Source organism: Pseudophryne corroboree, chromosome 5 (assembly GCF_028390025.1).
Source record: "Pseudophryne corroboree isolate aPseCor3 chromosome 5, aPseCor3.hap2, whole genome shotgun sequence".
NCBI classification, from domain to species: Eukaryota; Metazoa; Chordata; class Amphibia; order Anura; family Myobatrachidae; genus Pseudophryne; species Pseudophryne corroboree.
In genome coordinates this window covers 717,010,477-717,026,694 of record NC_086448.1, presented here as the reverse complement: position 1 = coordinate 717,026,694, position 16,218 = coordinate 717,010,477, and the positions used below count along the sequence as shown (strand labels likewise).

General features: G+C 44.1%; 1 protein-coding gene across 2 annotated transcripts in view; it reads left to right on the top strand.

The window, feature by feature from the left end:
• The window catches only part of HNF4G (hepatocyte nuclear factor 4 gamma), a 282,814-nt gene that overhangs the window by 165,796 nt on the left and 100,800 nt on the right, over positions 1-16,218 (top strand). Inside the window, exon 1 of one of the 2 annotated variants that reach the window (XM_063925029.1) lies at positions 5,627-5,668. The exons of the other annotated variant lie outside the window; for it this stretch is intronic. The gene's annotated coding sequence lies outside the window, so the exon portion shown is untranslated. Of the gene's footprint in view, positions 1-5,626; positions 5,669-16,218 lie in introns of those variants that run through there. 2 annotated transcript variants of the gene reach the window in all.

The following is a 16,218-nucleotide window of genomic DNA, read 5'->3' as shown; positions in this document are numbered from 1 at the left end:
GTGTGCACTGGCTCCTCCCACTATGACCCTCCTCCAAGCCTCAGTTAGATTTCGTGCCCGGCCGAGGTTGGATGCACACTAGGGGCTCTCCTGAGCTCTTAGAAAGTAATAGTCTTAGATTTTTTTTATTTTCAGTGAGACCTGCTGGCAACAGGCTCACTGCAGCGAGGGACTAAGGGGAGAAGAAGCGAACTCGCCTGCTTGCAGCCGGATTGGGCTTCTTAGGCTACTGGACACCATTAGCTCCAGAGGGATCGACCGCAGGCCCAGCCTTGATGTTCGGTCCCGGAGCCGCGCCGCCGTCCCCCTTACAGAGCCAGAAGCAAGAAGATGGTCCGGAAAATCGGCGGCATGAAGACTCTGTCTTCACCAAGGTAGCGCACAGCACTGCAGCTGTGCGCCATTGCTCCTCTCACACACTTCACACTCCGGTCACTGAGGGTGCAGGGCGCTGGGGGGGGGCGCCCTGAGGCAGCAATAAAAACACCTTGGCAGGCTAAAATACCTCAATATATAGCCCCAGGGGCTATATATGAGGTAAATACCCCTGCCAGAATTCCATAAAAAGCGGGAGAATAGGCCGCGAAAAAGGGGCGGAGCCTATCTCCTCAGCACACTGGCGCCATTTTTCCCTCACAGCTCCTGCTGGAAGGAAGCTCCCTGGCTCTTCCCTGCAATCTACAGTACCAGTAAGAGGGAAAAGAGAGGGGGGGCATTAAATTTGGCAGTATATATATATTTTATTGAAAAGCAGCTATTAGGGACATAACTCAGTTAGTCCCTGTATATATATATATATATATAGCGCTCTGGTGTGTGCTGGCATACTCTTACTCTGTCCCCCCAAAGGGCTTTTTGTGGGTCCTGTCCTCTGTTTGAGCATTCCCTGTGTGTGTGGAGTGTGTCGGTACGGCTGTGTCGACATGTTTGAGGAGGATAATGATGTGGAGGGGGAGCAGATGCCTTTAGCAGGGATGTCACCCCCTGGGGGGCAGACACCTGAGTGGATGAGTTTATGGCAGGAAATGAGTGCACGTATAGACTCCTTACATAAAAAATTTGACGACATGCCGACTGTGGGACAGCCGAGTCTTCAGCTCGTGCCTGTCCAGGTGTCTCAAAAGTCATCAGGGGCTCTGAAACGCCCGCTATCTCAGATGGCACAAGTAGATGTCGACACGGATACTGACACCAGTGTCGACGACGATGAGTCAAATTTAATGCCCGTTAAGGCCATTCACTGCATGATTGAGGCAATGAAAGAGGTGTTAAATATTTCTGATTTACATCCAGGTACCACAAAAAAGGGTATTATGTTTGGGGAGAAAAAACTACCTGTAGTTTTTCCCCTGTCAGATGAATTAAATGAAGTGTGTGAAGAAGCGTGGGCTTCCCCTGATAAGAAATTGGTAATTCCTAAGAAGATACTAATGGTGTTCCCTTTCCCGCCAGAGGATAGGTTACGTTGGGAAACACCCCCTAGGGTGGATAAAGCGCTCACACGTTTGTCTAAAAAGGTGGCACTACCGTCCCAGGATACGGCCGCCCTTAAGGAACCTGCTGATAGAAAGCAGGAGGCGATCCTGAAGTCTGTATATACACACTCAGGCATTATACTTAGACCAGCTATTGCGTCAGCATGGATGTGCAGTGCTGCCGCTGCGTGGTCAGATAAACTGTCAGAAAATATTGACACATTAGACAGAGACACGATTCTGCTAACAATTGACCATATCAAAGACTCAGTCTTATACATGAGAGATGCACAGAGGGAAATCTGCCGGCTGGCATCTAAAGTAAGTGCATTATCCATCTCTGCTAGGAGATGCTTATGGACTCGCCAGTGGACTGGAGATGCAGATTCCAAAAGGCACATGGAAGTTTTGCCTTATAAAGGGGAGGAATTATTTGGGGATGGTCTCTCCGACCTAGTTTCCACAGCAACGTCTGGGAAGTCAGCATTTTTACCCCATGTCCCCTCACAGCCTAAGAAGGCGCCATTTTATCAGGTTCAGTCCTTTCGGACCCAGAAAAACAAGCGGGGAAAAGGAGGGTCTTTTCTGTCTAGAGGCAGAGGTAGGGGAAAAAGGCTGCAGCAAACAGCAGGTTCCCAGGAACGAAAGTCCTCCCCCGCTTCCTCTTCCAAGTCCGCCGCATGACGGTGGGGCTCCACAGGCGGAGCCAGGTACGGTGGGGGCCCGCCTCATGAATTTCAGCGATCAGTGGGCTCGCTCACAGGTGGATCCCTGGATCCTTCAAATAGTATCTCAGGGATACAAGCTGGAATTCGAGGCGGCTCCACCCCACCGGTTCCTAAAATCTGCCTTGCCGATTGCTCCCTCAGACAGGGAGGCGGTGCTAGCAGCGATTCACAAGCTGTATTCCCAGCAGGTGATAATCAGGGTACCCCTACTTCAACAAGGCCGGGGTTACTATTCCACACTATTTGTGGTGCCGAAACCGGACGGTTCGGTGAGACCCATTTTAAATTTGAAATCCTTGAACACATACATAAAAAAATTCAAGTTCAAGATGGAATCGCTCAGGGCGGTTATTGCAAGCCTGGACGAGGGCGATTACATGGTATCCCTGGACATCAAGGATGCTTACCTGCATGTCCCCATTTACCATCCTCACCAGGAGTACCTCAGATTTGTGGTACAGGATTGCCATTACCAATTCCAGACGCTGCCGTTTGGACTCTCCACGGCACCGAGGGTATTTACCAAGGTTATGGCGGAAATGATGATACTCCTTCGAAAAAAGGGAGTTTTAATTATCCCATACTTGGACGATCTCCTAATAAAGGCACGATCCAAGGAACAGTTGTTAGTGGGAGTAGCACTATCTCAGGAAGTGCTGCGCCAGCACGGCTGGATTCTGAATATCCCAAAGTCACAGCTGGTCCCCACGACACGTCTAATGTTCCTGGGAATGATTCTGGACACAGTCCAGAAAAAAGTGTTTCTCCCGGAGGAGAAAGCCAGGAAGTTGTCTTCTCTAGTCAGAGACCTCCTAAAACCAAAACAGGTATCGGTGCATCACTGCACGCGGGTCCTGGGAAAGATGGTAGCTTCTTACGAAGCAATTCCATTCGGCAGGTTCCATGCCAGAATTTTTCAGTGGGACCTGTTGGACAAGTGGTCCGGATCGCATCTTCAGATGCATCGCTTGATAACCCTGTCCCCAAGAACCAGGGTGTCTCTTCTGTGGTGGCTGCAGAGTGCTCATCTTCTGGAGGGCCGCAGATTCGGCATACAGGACTGGGTCCTGGTGACCACGGATGCCAGCCTACGAGGCTGGGGGGCAGTCACAAAGGGAAGAAACTTCCAAGGACTATGGTCAAGTCAGGAGACTGCCCTTCACATAAATATTCTGGAACTAAGGGCCATTTACAATGCCCTAAGTCAAGCAAAATCCCTGCTCCTACACCAGCCGGTGCTGATCCAGTCAGACAACATCACGGCAGTCGCCCATGTGAATCGACAGGGCGGCACAAGAAGCAGGATGGCAATGGCAGAAGCCACAAGAATTCTCCGATGGGCGGAGAATCATGTACTAGCACTGTCAGCAGTGTTCATCCCGGGAGTGGACAACTGGGAAGCAGACTTTCTCAGCAGGCACGACCTCCACCCGGGAGAGTGGGGACTTCATCCAGAAGTCTTCCAACTGATTGTAAATCAATGGGGTCGTCCAAAGGTGGACATGATGGCGTCCCGCCTAAACAAAAAACTAGAGAGGTATTGCGCCAGGTCAAGAGACCCTCAGGCGACAGCTGTGGACGCTCTAGTGACACCGTGGGTGTACCGGTCAGTTTATGTGTTCCCTCCTCTACCTCTCATACCAAAGGTATTGAGAATAATAAGAAAGCGAGGAGTAAACACAATTCTCGTGGTTCCGGATTGGCCAAGAAGAGCGTGGTACCCGGAACTTCAAGAGATGATCTCAGAGGACCCGTGGTCTCTGCCGCTCAGACAAGGCCTGCTACAGCAGGGGCCCTGTCTGTTCCAAGACTTACCGCGGCTGCGTTTGACGGCATGGCGGTTAAACGCCGGATCCTGAAGGAAAAGGGCATTCCGGAGGAAGTCATTCCTACGCTTATTAAAGCCAGGAAAGAGGTCACAGCAACTCATTATCACCGCATATGGCGGAAGTATGTTGCATGGTGTGAGGCCAGGAAGGCCCCAACGGAGGAATTTCAGCTGGGCCGTTTTCTGCACTTCCTACAGTCAGGGGTGACTATGGGCCTAAAATTGGGTTCCATTAAGGTCCAGATTTCGGCTCTGTCGATTTTCTTTCAAAAAGAACTAGCTTCAGTACCTGAAGTTCAGACATTTGTTAAAGGAGTGCTGCATATTCAGCCCCCGTTTGTGCCCCCTGTGGCACCTTGGGATCTCAACGTGGTGTTGAGTTTCTTAAAATCACATTGGTTTGAACCACTAAAAACCGTGGATCTGAAATATCTCACGTGGAAGGTGGTTATGTTATTGGCCTTGGCTTCTGCCAGGCAAGTATCAGAATTGGCGGCTTTGTCCTGTAAAAGCCCTTATCTGATTTTCCATATGGATAGGGCAGAATTGAGGACTCGTCCCCAGTTTCTCCCAAAGGTGGTGTCAGCGTTTCACCTGAACCAGCCTATTGTGGTGCCTGCGGCTACTAGGGACTTGGAGGACTCCAAGTTGCTAGACGTTGTCAGGGCACTGAAAATATATGTTTCCAGAACGGCTAGAGTCAGAAAATCTGACTCGCTGTTTATCCTATATGCACCCAACAAGCTGGGTGCTCCTGCTTCTAAGCAGACTATTGCTCGTTGGATTTGTAATACAACTCAGCTTGCACATTCTGTGGCAGGCCTGCCACAGCCAAAATCTGTCAATGCCCATTCCACAAGGAAGGTGGGCTCATCTTGGGCGGCTGCCCGAGGGGTCTCGGCTTTACAACTTTGCCGAGCTGCTACTTGGTCAGGGGCAAACACATTTGCAAAATTCTATAAATTTGATACCCTGGCTGAGGAGGACCTGGAGTTCTCTCATTCGGTGTTGCAGAGTCATCCGCACTCTCCCGCCCGTTTAAGAGCTTTGGTATAATCCCCATGGTCCTTACGGAGTTCCCAGCATCCACTAGGACGTCAGAGAAAATAAGAATTTACTCACCGGTAATTCTATTTCTCGTAGTCCGTAGTGGATGCTGGGCGCCCATCCCAAGTGCGGTTTATCTGCAATACTTGTACATAGTTACTGTTAACTAAATCGGGTTATTGTTGAGCCATCTGTTGAGAGGCTCTGTTGTTTCATACTGTTAACTGGGTTTCATATCACGAGTTGTACGGTGTGATTGGTGTGGCTGGTATGAGTCTTACCCGGGATTCAAAATCCTTCCTTATTGTGTACGCTCGTCCGGGCACAGTATCCTAACTGTGGCTTGGAGGAGGGTCATAGTGGGAGGAGCCAGTGCACACCAGGTAGTCTAAGATCTTTCTAGCGTGCCCAGCCTCCTTCGGAGCCCGCTATTCCCCATGGTCCTTACGGAGTTCCCAGCATCCACTACGGACTACGAGAAATAGAATTACCGGTGAGTAAATTCTTATTTTTTTCTTTTCCTCCTATAGCCCTGGGATCCATGCAGTGGAAGCAAAGCTGCAAGTTCAAAAATAGAAAAATAAGATACTGTATGTATATAATATAGCTATTGTTTTTGTACTGTTTGGTTGGTGCACTTTACTCAAGAGCATTTTTTTCACATGCATCTATAAGCCCTGTGATCCATGCAGTTGGAATCCAGCTGCAGGTTTAAAAATAGAAAAATAAAATATATATAATACAGTATATCTATTGTTTTTGTACTGGTTGGTGTGCTTTACTCAAGTGCATTTTGTTCACGTTCATCTACAGTATAAGCCCTGTGATCCGCGCAGTGTGTGGCAATGTTTCATAGATGTGCTATAGACTGCTGTGTGTTTGTGCCGCTGCTCTGTCGCTTAGTAATCAGCCAGCTCGATGCATCCTGTGGCTAAAATTGGTTAAAACAATATTGTGAGCTGTTAGGTGGTCAAAATTGATTGGAAATGACTGGAAATGAATGTTATTGAGGTTAATAATACTATGGGAACAAACAAAAGCCCAAATTATGTGATTTTAGCCAAATCCAAATCCAAAGCCAGTCACTGCAGTTTGGCAAATCCAAATCCAAAGCTGGATGACGAATCAGAGCCAAATCCATATTTAGTAAAAGTGGTCTGGCACACATCTCTATGTGGGAGATGCCGCCGCAGAGAGTGCAGGGCACTGTGGGCAGCATCGTCGCTGTCCACGGCCCTTGCTTGTGGCTGGTAGGGTGCCCGCAATGGTACCATGCAGCAACTATTGCTACAGCAGTGCCCCCCTTTGGATGCTCCAGGCACTCACAAAGCCGTCTGTGCAACCACTCAGAGCATCCTGAGGGTGACCCTCTCTCCATGATGTTATGTCTTTATATGCTTTGGAGGCATGGCCGGCACAGGGCATTCTGGAGCCCTAATCAGCTTCTAATAGTCATTTATCTTGCACAGTCTATGAATGACAGAAGATGATTGGTTGATTTGGTCATCTTCTCCACTTTATCTCTCTCCAAGGCTTGATACATCTTCCATAATGACTTATAAAGGCACAGAACTACTAGGTTTGGTACAGGTACATATCTGTTTTAAAAACATCATTTTCAAAATAAGCAATTTATCACCTTTTACAATTAAAGGCATTATATGTATAGAACAAAGGACTTGACAACATTGTTTATCTATTGGGGAATGCATTTTGTCTTCATTACATTTTTAATTAAATTAAATAATTTGGCAAAAGTGACAATCCTACATCATAGGCAAATGCAGGGGGGGGGGGGGGTTTCTGGTTGCCTGGAAACCCCCCTCCTCTTGGCAAGATTCTCATATTATGACAATAGTAGAATTAGTATACAGTATATTACGATTACTAGAGCTGCTGCCACATCATGCAGGTTATGGAACAGAGCAGAGCTGCTGCACATGCCCAGTGGTAGCATCTTCTTCTACCAAGTTTGCTCTATGTGAGGATCTGAGTCCTCAGTCAGTGCTCTGGACTAGAGAGTAGCTACCAGGAAGAAGAGACAGGAGCTTACCATGAAGTGGGAGAATGTGTGCGTAGAAAGTGCAGTACTGGTTCTACTATAGTTGTGTACTTATTTATAGTTTGTTTAACCTTTTATAGTTTGTTTAACCTTTTCCTGACCACTTCTTTATATAATTTAAATGTTTGCTACAGCCCATACTATAGACCATCTAAAGTTTTAAATATTAATAATGTATTCCATACAGTATCCAATGTACAAAAAGATGAATGTGTACATTAATGTCCAGGGTCGTTACTAGGTTCTTCTACCGCTCCCCCAGTCTCCCGCATTTACGCCAATATTCTGCAGATTCGGAGATTGTGGACTACATTTGGAAACCCCTCTCTAGAAATCCTGCGTTTGCCACTGTACATACTTATGTAACAGTTATTTATATAGCGTACATATAATCTGCATAACTTTACTGAGACTATTCGGTCATTCATATCAGTTCCATTTCCTGTCCCAGAGGAGTTTACAATCCATGGGCCTGATTCACTACTGTTTGAATGTGAGATTGCACGCAGTGAGTGATTATCGACAAACTGCGTTTGCACTGTGAACACATTGGCCCTCATTCCGAGTTGATCGGTCGCAAGGCGAATTTAGCAGAGTTACACACGCTAAGCCGCCGCCTACTGGGAGTGAATCTTAGCTTCTTAAAATTGCGACCGATGTATTCGCAATATTGCGATTACTAACTACTTAGCAGTTTCAGAGTAGCTCCAGACTTACTCTGCCTGTGCGATCAGTTCAGTGCTTGTCGTTCCTGGTTGACGTCACAAACACACCCAGCGTTCGCCCAGGCACTCCCACCGTTTCTCCAACCACTCCTGCGTTTTTTCCGGAAACGGTAGCGTTTTCAGCCACACGCCCCTAAAACGCCGTGTTTCCGCCCAGTAACACCCATTTCCTGTCAATCACATTACGATCGCCGGAGCGAAGAAAAAGCCGTGAGTAAAAATACTTTCTTCATAGTAAAGTTACTTGGCGCAGTCGCAGTGCGAACTTTGCGCATGCGTACTAAGCGGATTTTCACTGCGATGCGATGAAAAAGAACGAGCGAACAACTCGGAATGAGGGCCATTGTGCATGAGTGCAGGGCAAAATGCGATCGCACTGCGTATACATCATAATTGTAAAGAGATTGCAATTTAATTGACAGGAAGTGACCATTTGTGGGTGGTAACATGGTGTTTGTGGGGAGTGGTTGGGAAAACGCAGGGGTGTCATGGTCATTTTTGGGACATGTATCTGATGTTTCATCAGGGCGTGTCATCTGCATTCAAAAACATGGCACCTGGTGCGACTAAATTCTTATTGATTTGAGTATGCTGGGGTCAGTCGCAACTGCGTATGCATTGTGATTCTGCTACTGCATACGCAGATTTGCAAATGCATCGGAGGCGTCTTTTATTCTTTCTGGGTGGCTCTTCACATGTGATTTTTAGCAAAAGCAGATTTATCGCTATCTCAGCCTCAGTAGTGATCCATAGTGAATTAGGCCCTATGTTTACTTACCACATATTCCCTAGGGCTTTTTTTTCTTTCAGAATCCAGTTAAACTACATTACCAGTATGTTCTTGGATTGTGGGACAAAATAGGGGAGCCAGCTAACCACTACCAAGCTGCCCTACATATCAGTGGCGGTTCTTGCCACGGGCAAGCGGTACTTTTGCCCGGGGCGCCGCCTTCCGGAGGGAGCCGGCGCCATCCGGAGGGCGCCGCACCAGGGCAAGATCCGCCACTGTGCCCCCCGCAGTGCCCTGCTGTGCCCCCCCGCTTTGAAGGGAACCAGACGCCTAGTGTTTAGTTTCCCTTCATTGAGAGGACCTTAGTTGTGCGGTGCGCGATGACGTCTTCGCGCACCGCACAGCAAAGGTCCTCTCCATGAAGGGAAACTAGACGCTACGGTTTAGTTTCCCTTCATGTAGAGGACCTTTGCTGTGCGATGCGCGATGACGTCATCGCGCACCGCACAGCATAGTGGCACAGAGACACTAGGGGTCATAATTGACCTCTAGTGTCTATGCTGTTCTATGGGAGAGACGTAATAACGTCTCTCCCATAGATCGAAGAGAGGAGAGGAAAGGAGAAGAGCGGCGCCGCCGGCTGAGGGGGTCTGCAGCGGTCTGGATCAGGAACGGGGATGGTAAGTATACTTTTTTTTAATTTCATTTTTTCTTTCAGCGTCGTGACCACGCCCCCATTTGAAGCCACGCCCCTATATTTTGCCCGGGGCGCCACAAGGCCAAGAACCGGGCCTGCTACATATACATATACTTCTACACATTTAGGGGTCTATGTACTAAGCCTTGGAGTGAGATAAAGCGGCGCACAATAAAGTACCAACCAACCAGCTTCTAAATGACAAATTTCAAACACAACCAGTAACATGGTAGTTAGGACCTGATTGGCTGGTACTTTATCTCTCTCCAAGGCTTAGTACATAAACCCTTTAGCTCTGTACCTCATCAGAGTTCACATTACACATGCAATACATATATTGTGGGTGTGGCTGCAGCCAGGCTCGGGCTGGCCCATAGGGGTACAGTGGAAACCACTGGTGGGCCCCACTGCCTGGGGGCCCACCCTTATGAACATGTTACATTATACTGCACAGGACTATGGTGTATTTTCTACAGTGTCTTGCTGTTATTAATCTGGTACATTATCATACATGCACTAGCAGTATTTACTATATATATTATTTATCAAGGGGCCCAGACCATGCACTAATGGTTAGCCAAGCAACTAAGAATGGGCCCCTACCACTGCATTTCCTCAGTGGGCCCTTCATGCCCCAGTCCGACACTGGGCAGCTCAGGGCCGGATTAAGGCTTGTGGGGTCCCCGGGACAACGAAAAAGGCAGTTTCTGGTTCTTAGAAGAGTGTAACCTGATCTTTGACTATGAGCCAGTTGGTCACAGACCTTTTTATCATAAGGTAAAAATAAAAATACAAATTGTAAAATGTTTTTTTATTGATTTATTAATTTGTTTGCAATATTGTAGTTTTAAAAACCTTTTTGAAACTGTAAAATGAAACGTTAGTGAGTTGGCCCTCTTTTATGTGTCATTTAGTGAACATGTACTCTTTATGTTGGGGGGGACGCAGTTTTCTGCCCATTCCCAAACATTCAATTTGGTAACATTTGTTTTTAACTGTTTAATGGATTGCTATGGATCTTACTGTATATACTGTAGAAAAAGTATTAGATTTTGGCTTTGCAGTCTAGGCAAGACAAACCTAAAAACAATACTGTAAAAGTAATGCATCTGTTTTTGGAATATCATGATCTTTTTTCCATCTGTCTAGATTAATTTTAGCTGTTTTGTAATTAAGCAGTGAGCATGGCCCTCCAAAAAAGTGTACAAAAAAGGTGCATAAAACAAGGATACATGTAATTTATCATTTTTGGGTGGTGTTGCTGGTGAAGATTTCAGATCCTGCAACGCTTTGCAAGCTGGGTTATCTTTTACCATTACATTGATAATGTAGCACTACTAATTACATTTCTTTTTAATAAATGTGCTGGCTAAGGAAAGAAATCAGCAGCGTATGAGTAGCAAGCTTGCCAACTTATCAATTTAATTACTGTCACGTGTAAACTATTCAGGTTGTATAGATGATTGATTCCTGTCTGTATATTACATTGTTTTACTCAGCCACAGAACATGTGTAATGTACAAGTGTCAGTAATTAAGATGATAAGTTGGTAACCTCAGATGATACTTCGGGAGAATATAGTTAGAGGCTGTAATACATTTCTAGAGGGGGCATTTGAAAATAAAAACCAGAGGAGGTGAATATGAATTGTGTGACTGCTTCTAAGTGTTCTCAATAAGTAGTGTGGCGTATAAACACTATAATGCACACATTGTATTCTCACTTCTCAGTATAGAAAAAAGAAAACAAAGGATTCCCATCATGCTGTCACAGCAGCTAATAAAGGGTCACGGGTGTCAAACCTTATAATAGAGTACAGCAAAAAAGGTGGGTTATATCAGCGGGTTATATCAGCGCTTACAGTTGTTAGTTTCATTGAAGTATAAACAACGGATCAAGGTATAAGTCAATTTATTTAAAAACAACACATTGAAAGAAAAAACAACATATAAAAAAGGTGTAAGAAGCTTTGAATCATAGAATATATCTGATGCTTAGGAACATGTCCACATTTAGGATCTCGGACTTATGCAGAATGGGGCTTAGTCTCCATTAGACATTTAGATTTGCACACAGTCAGCTGGTATTACCCGATTCGTAATGCTCTCACACGGTTCCACAAGATGGAGGATGAATAACTCGCATAGGAGAAATGTCCAAAACTGTTGGTAGAAAAAAGTCTTCATCTGGATCCATTTTGCAGTGGTGTAAAATTCCAAGTCCTTTATAGCAGTGGGCTTTTGACGCATTTCCTTGAGCTAGGTTGCTCAGCTTCCGGGGGGAGGTGGGGGGGGGATGGTGGTGGTGCTGGTTTGGGAGCGGTAGAGGCCCAGGGCACGTTGCTGCCCTGGTATGGGGCTGTAATTTCTCGTGCATTCACTTTGCTAGATGCACACAAATTTGTAGTGGTGACAAGCTCCAGCAACAATTGCTTTCATTTTTTACATTTCCAGATGGCATTATTGCCGTGAGGTTGATGCCATGTATCATATACTGTAGATGAAACCGAGTGCTGGCATAATTCTTGTATTTTACATATTTCCACCCCACCTCCCTAGCTATGGTAAATGTCAATTCCTTACTACTGTATGTTTTTTTTAAACAGTATAGACATTGCAACAGACTCATATCTTCAGCCTTGTTTTATTAGTAGAGAAACCCATTCAGTTTTAAATAATAAAACAACATGCAAACAGTATAATGTATATAAATGTATGTAGCCACACTCATCTGTGCCACAACTCAGCATGGATGGCACAGCTAGTGTGGCCATAAATGAATGTGCACGTGCGAATGCACGCATGAGCCCTGTTATTCCCATGGGTGAATGTGGTTGTGACCAGCCGCAGCATGGTGTTCACAGCGCCTTGATGCTATGCGTATGCCCATGTATATGCATTGCGCCAATTATGACAGTGGCTACATCTACGTTTTATATATATATATATATATATACACAGAATTATTTAGCTTTAAATTACTGTTATATTATTTATGAGCTTACATATATTATAAATTTGCCAAAATCTTTGTAATTACCAATGGAATTGTTCAAGCAATACTGGATGCCATATGATATCATGAGTGTCATCATTAAAAGTGTAATTTATGTTTATCCAAAAGCGGGTAAAGATCCCACTCTGTCGACTAGCTATCACCCAATCTCCCTGTTAAATAAAATAAAAAATTATAGCTACTTACCTCCAACCATTTATTCATTCCAGGCCATGAGGCTTGAGACAACACTACGGAAGTAATTAACCTTATACACTTTTAAGTCTACCACTCCTACAATATTGTTGTCGATAGATACTGAGAAAGCATTTCATACAGTGAATTGGCAGCTTATATCCAGGATACTGCATCGAGTAGGCCTGGGTCCTACCTGCCTATCCAAATTCATTTGACAAGGCTGTCCCTTTGGTTAGAGCGATTCAGATAATCCCAGACATCAGTGGATATGAGCTGACTATTGTCTGAATCCTACTTTATCTTTCCCTTCTCTTTGCCCAGAATTCAAAGGTTTACTCCAGGTTTGCAAAAATGCAGGCATGTCTGAAAAAATGCATGCGTGGCTGGGCGGGTGTATGACGTCAAATCCGGGCACGAATAGGCTGAAATGATCGCAAGCGCTGAGTAGGTTCAGAGCTACTCAGAAACTGCACAAACTGTTTTTGCAGATCTCGACTGCACAAGCGTTCGCACTTCTGCTAAGCTAAAATACACTCCGCAGTGGGCGGCGACATAGCGTTTGCACGGCTGCTAAAACTAGCCAGTGAGCGATCAACTCGGAATGACCCCCTATGTAATAAACTGGAATGTAAACATGAAAACGTATTACTTGTACTTGATATAAATCAATACCAAATGCAGAGTTTTTATACAGTATGCACTTGTCCTATTTAAGGTATATATCAAAGTAAGTAACATTTTAAACTTTACCTACTAATTAATGTGAATGTATATACAGGTTGAGTATCCCTTATCCAAAATGCTTGGGACCAGATGTATTTTGGATATCGGATTTTTCCGTATTTTGGAATAATTGCATACCATAATGAGATATCATGGTGATGGGACCTAAATCTAAGCACAGAATGCATTTATGTTGCATATACACCTTATACACACAGCCTGAAGGTCATTTTAGCCAATATTTTTTATAACTTTGTGCATTAAACAAAGTGTGTCTACATTCACACAATTCATTTATGTTTCATATACACCTTATACACACAGCCTGAAGGTCATTTAATACAATATTTTTAATAACTTTGTGTATTAAACAAAGTCTGTGTACATAAGTCATCAAAAAAACAAAGGTTTCACTATCTCACTCTCACTCAAAAAAGTCCGTATTTCGGAATATTCCGTATTTCGGAATATTTGGATATGGGATACTCAACCTGTATTATTGTTTGAAATGCAATTATACTGCACATTTTGATGTCGCTACAGAAAAAAAAGTAAGGTCTGTTAAAGCCGATGAGATTTTGAATACACTGTTAATACTTAACACGGTATGTTAGACTATTTTCTAGTGGGAGCCTATAAATGATGGGCAAATCCCTTGAAACAGAACTATAATTTGATTCCTGTGAAAACTGTTTAGCAGGGGTAACCTTGATTTTATTGTTATGGAATTGGCTTGTTTTTTTGCTTTAACCCATGATTTCTGGAAATGATTAGATCTAATAAAAAAGAGTAGTACAAGTTTAATAGTCCTTTAGATAAGATACAGAAACCCGACTTGTTATCTGTGTATGCTGATAACAGTGTTCATTTGATTAAGTATACAGTATTACATAGCTATTTGTATGTAGACATGTTTGAACAGAGAGTCATCTTGCATAAACTATATGCACAATATTCCTAACGTTAGAAAGATGTATTTATACTTTATATTAAGGGGGAAAGTCAATTATCCATGGTAAATTACTGTAGGTGAAAACAGGAGGTAGCCTTTCGGTTTTAACGCTCAGAGCCATTCAATTGTACTCCAGATTTTTCCTGATAGGCTTGTTAATGGCCCTTAACTTAACCTGTTAATGGGCATCAGCATCGGTTAATAGGCAGAATCAATGAAAAGTTCACAGATTTATGAATTAAAATGGTTGTGGCACCTGTAAACCTCCGAATTATCAGGGACTTTTTTTCAGCCCACTGAGGCAGGTGATAAAAAAATCACTGATAACTCCCAGACTAATTGGATTGCCCTGGGGGATCAATTAGCCTGCGGTAATCTACTGTGGCTAATTGAATTCTGCCCTAAATGGTTTGCTCTGGATTTGTTATAGTGACAATTTGCAGCTTTCTCTGCTATTTGGTTTTATTACTTCATGCCAAAAAAATTCCTAATAAAACTGTATATTTTTCACATAGTTCTCAATGTTATTATTATTATTATTATTATTATTATCTTTTATTCTTAAGGTGCCATATGTGTTAATAACCCCACAAATATTGTATATGCATTGAAACACAATTATAAACAGTAAATATGGGATACCTGCAGGATTACAAGGGTGGAGAGCATGCTGTATAATGGTAGTGATGCCATTGCTGGAGAGTGGTTGTTAATTTCAGCTTAATGGTCCACCACTGACCAGTCAGTTCAGTTACCAGTGACCAAATCATAGCACTCAGCAGAATAGAAGGAAGGCAGTATGTTCTGGTACATGATTAAGCCAGGTGTGGTATGAAATGTCAACATTCATAATGACGATACCAAAAGGTCAACATGGTCTGACTATCAATATTCAGAATGTCAACATGGATGTTATGTTGAGAATGTCAACATGGATATTATGTGGACATGTGACATGTCGACATGCACAATGTCAATATGTTCAAAATGTCAAAATGCTCATAATTTGCATGTCAACAGTTGGAAAGTTGATATACAGTATGACTTTGTCCATTATGATATTGTGACTGTCAACATTTTCACATTCGACATTTCAACCAAGTCAACATTAGGGATGGCTGTACAACTGCAGACTACCATGGAGGTCATGGAGGACTCATGCCCCTTAAGCAGGCTCAACAATGCCCTCCCCCCCCACACACACACATGGAAGTTGTCCAGGACCCCCCTACAGTGGCACTGTGAGGAGGGGGCCCATGTGCAGACTCAGGGTGGGCCCCCTCCTCTCCACAGTGCTGCAGGCTCTGGCATCGCATGCGCAGGTCTCCAGAAACATGGCGCCCGCCATGGTCCAGAGACAAATTTTGAACTGCGCATGTGTGGTGGCCATATTTGGATGGATTTTTGCCACAAATGCAGTGGCTGTAACACTAGTCATGGGACTCTGGAGAGGTAGGTATAAACAATATGGGTGCAGTGTGTGTGCGGTGTGGGCCCCCCGGGGGCCTGTGTGCACTGCACACATTGCACCCATGATAGAAACACCAATGGTATAGCCTCAGATTCCACCTAACCCCCACCCTGCTCCATCCCCATTGGTCCCTGCAACTAGACAACGTACAGTACCAAGTAACAAATAGCAACTATTTCCAAACCATAACCATGTTCATGTATTTAAATCCACTCTAGGCATTTAACAGCATTTGAGCTTATACTGTACAGCCCTTAGTTATACTTTTGTTTACTGGTCCAGCTTATCTAAAATAAAACACAGTGGACATAAATCATAAGAAAGCATCAATATCAAGTGCAGCTTTGCACTTTTTAAATGCTGCACACAACGTGCAAAAAGGCATGTGGACATTATACACAAACACATTTAATTTGTTTTATTGATTGTGAATTTAAAAGGTTTTCATAGAGTATTGAATCTAATATAAATTGAAAGCCAAAAAAAATGAATGGAATAATTATTGCTAACCTATGGGCCAAATTTGGCATGTCAAAACTTATGAGACCTCAGGCATCTCGCTAAATATTTAATTAAACATAATTAATA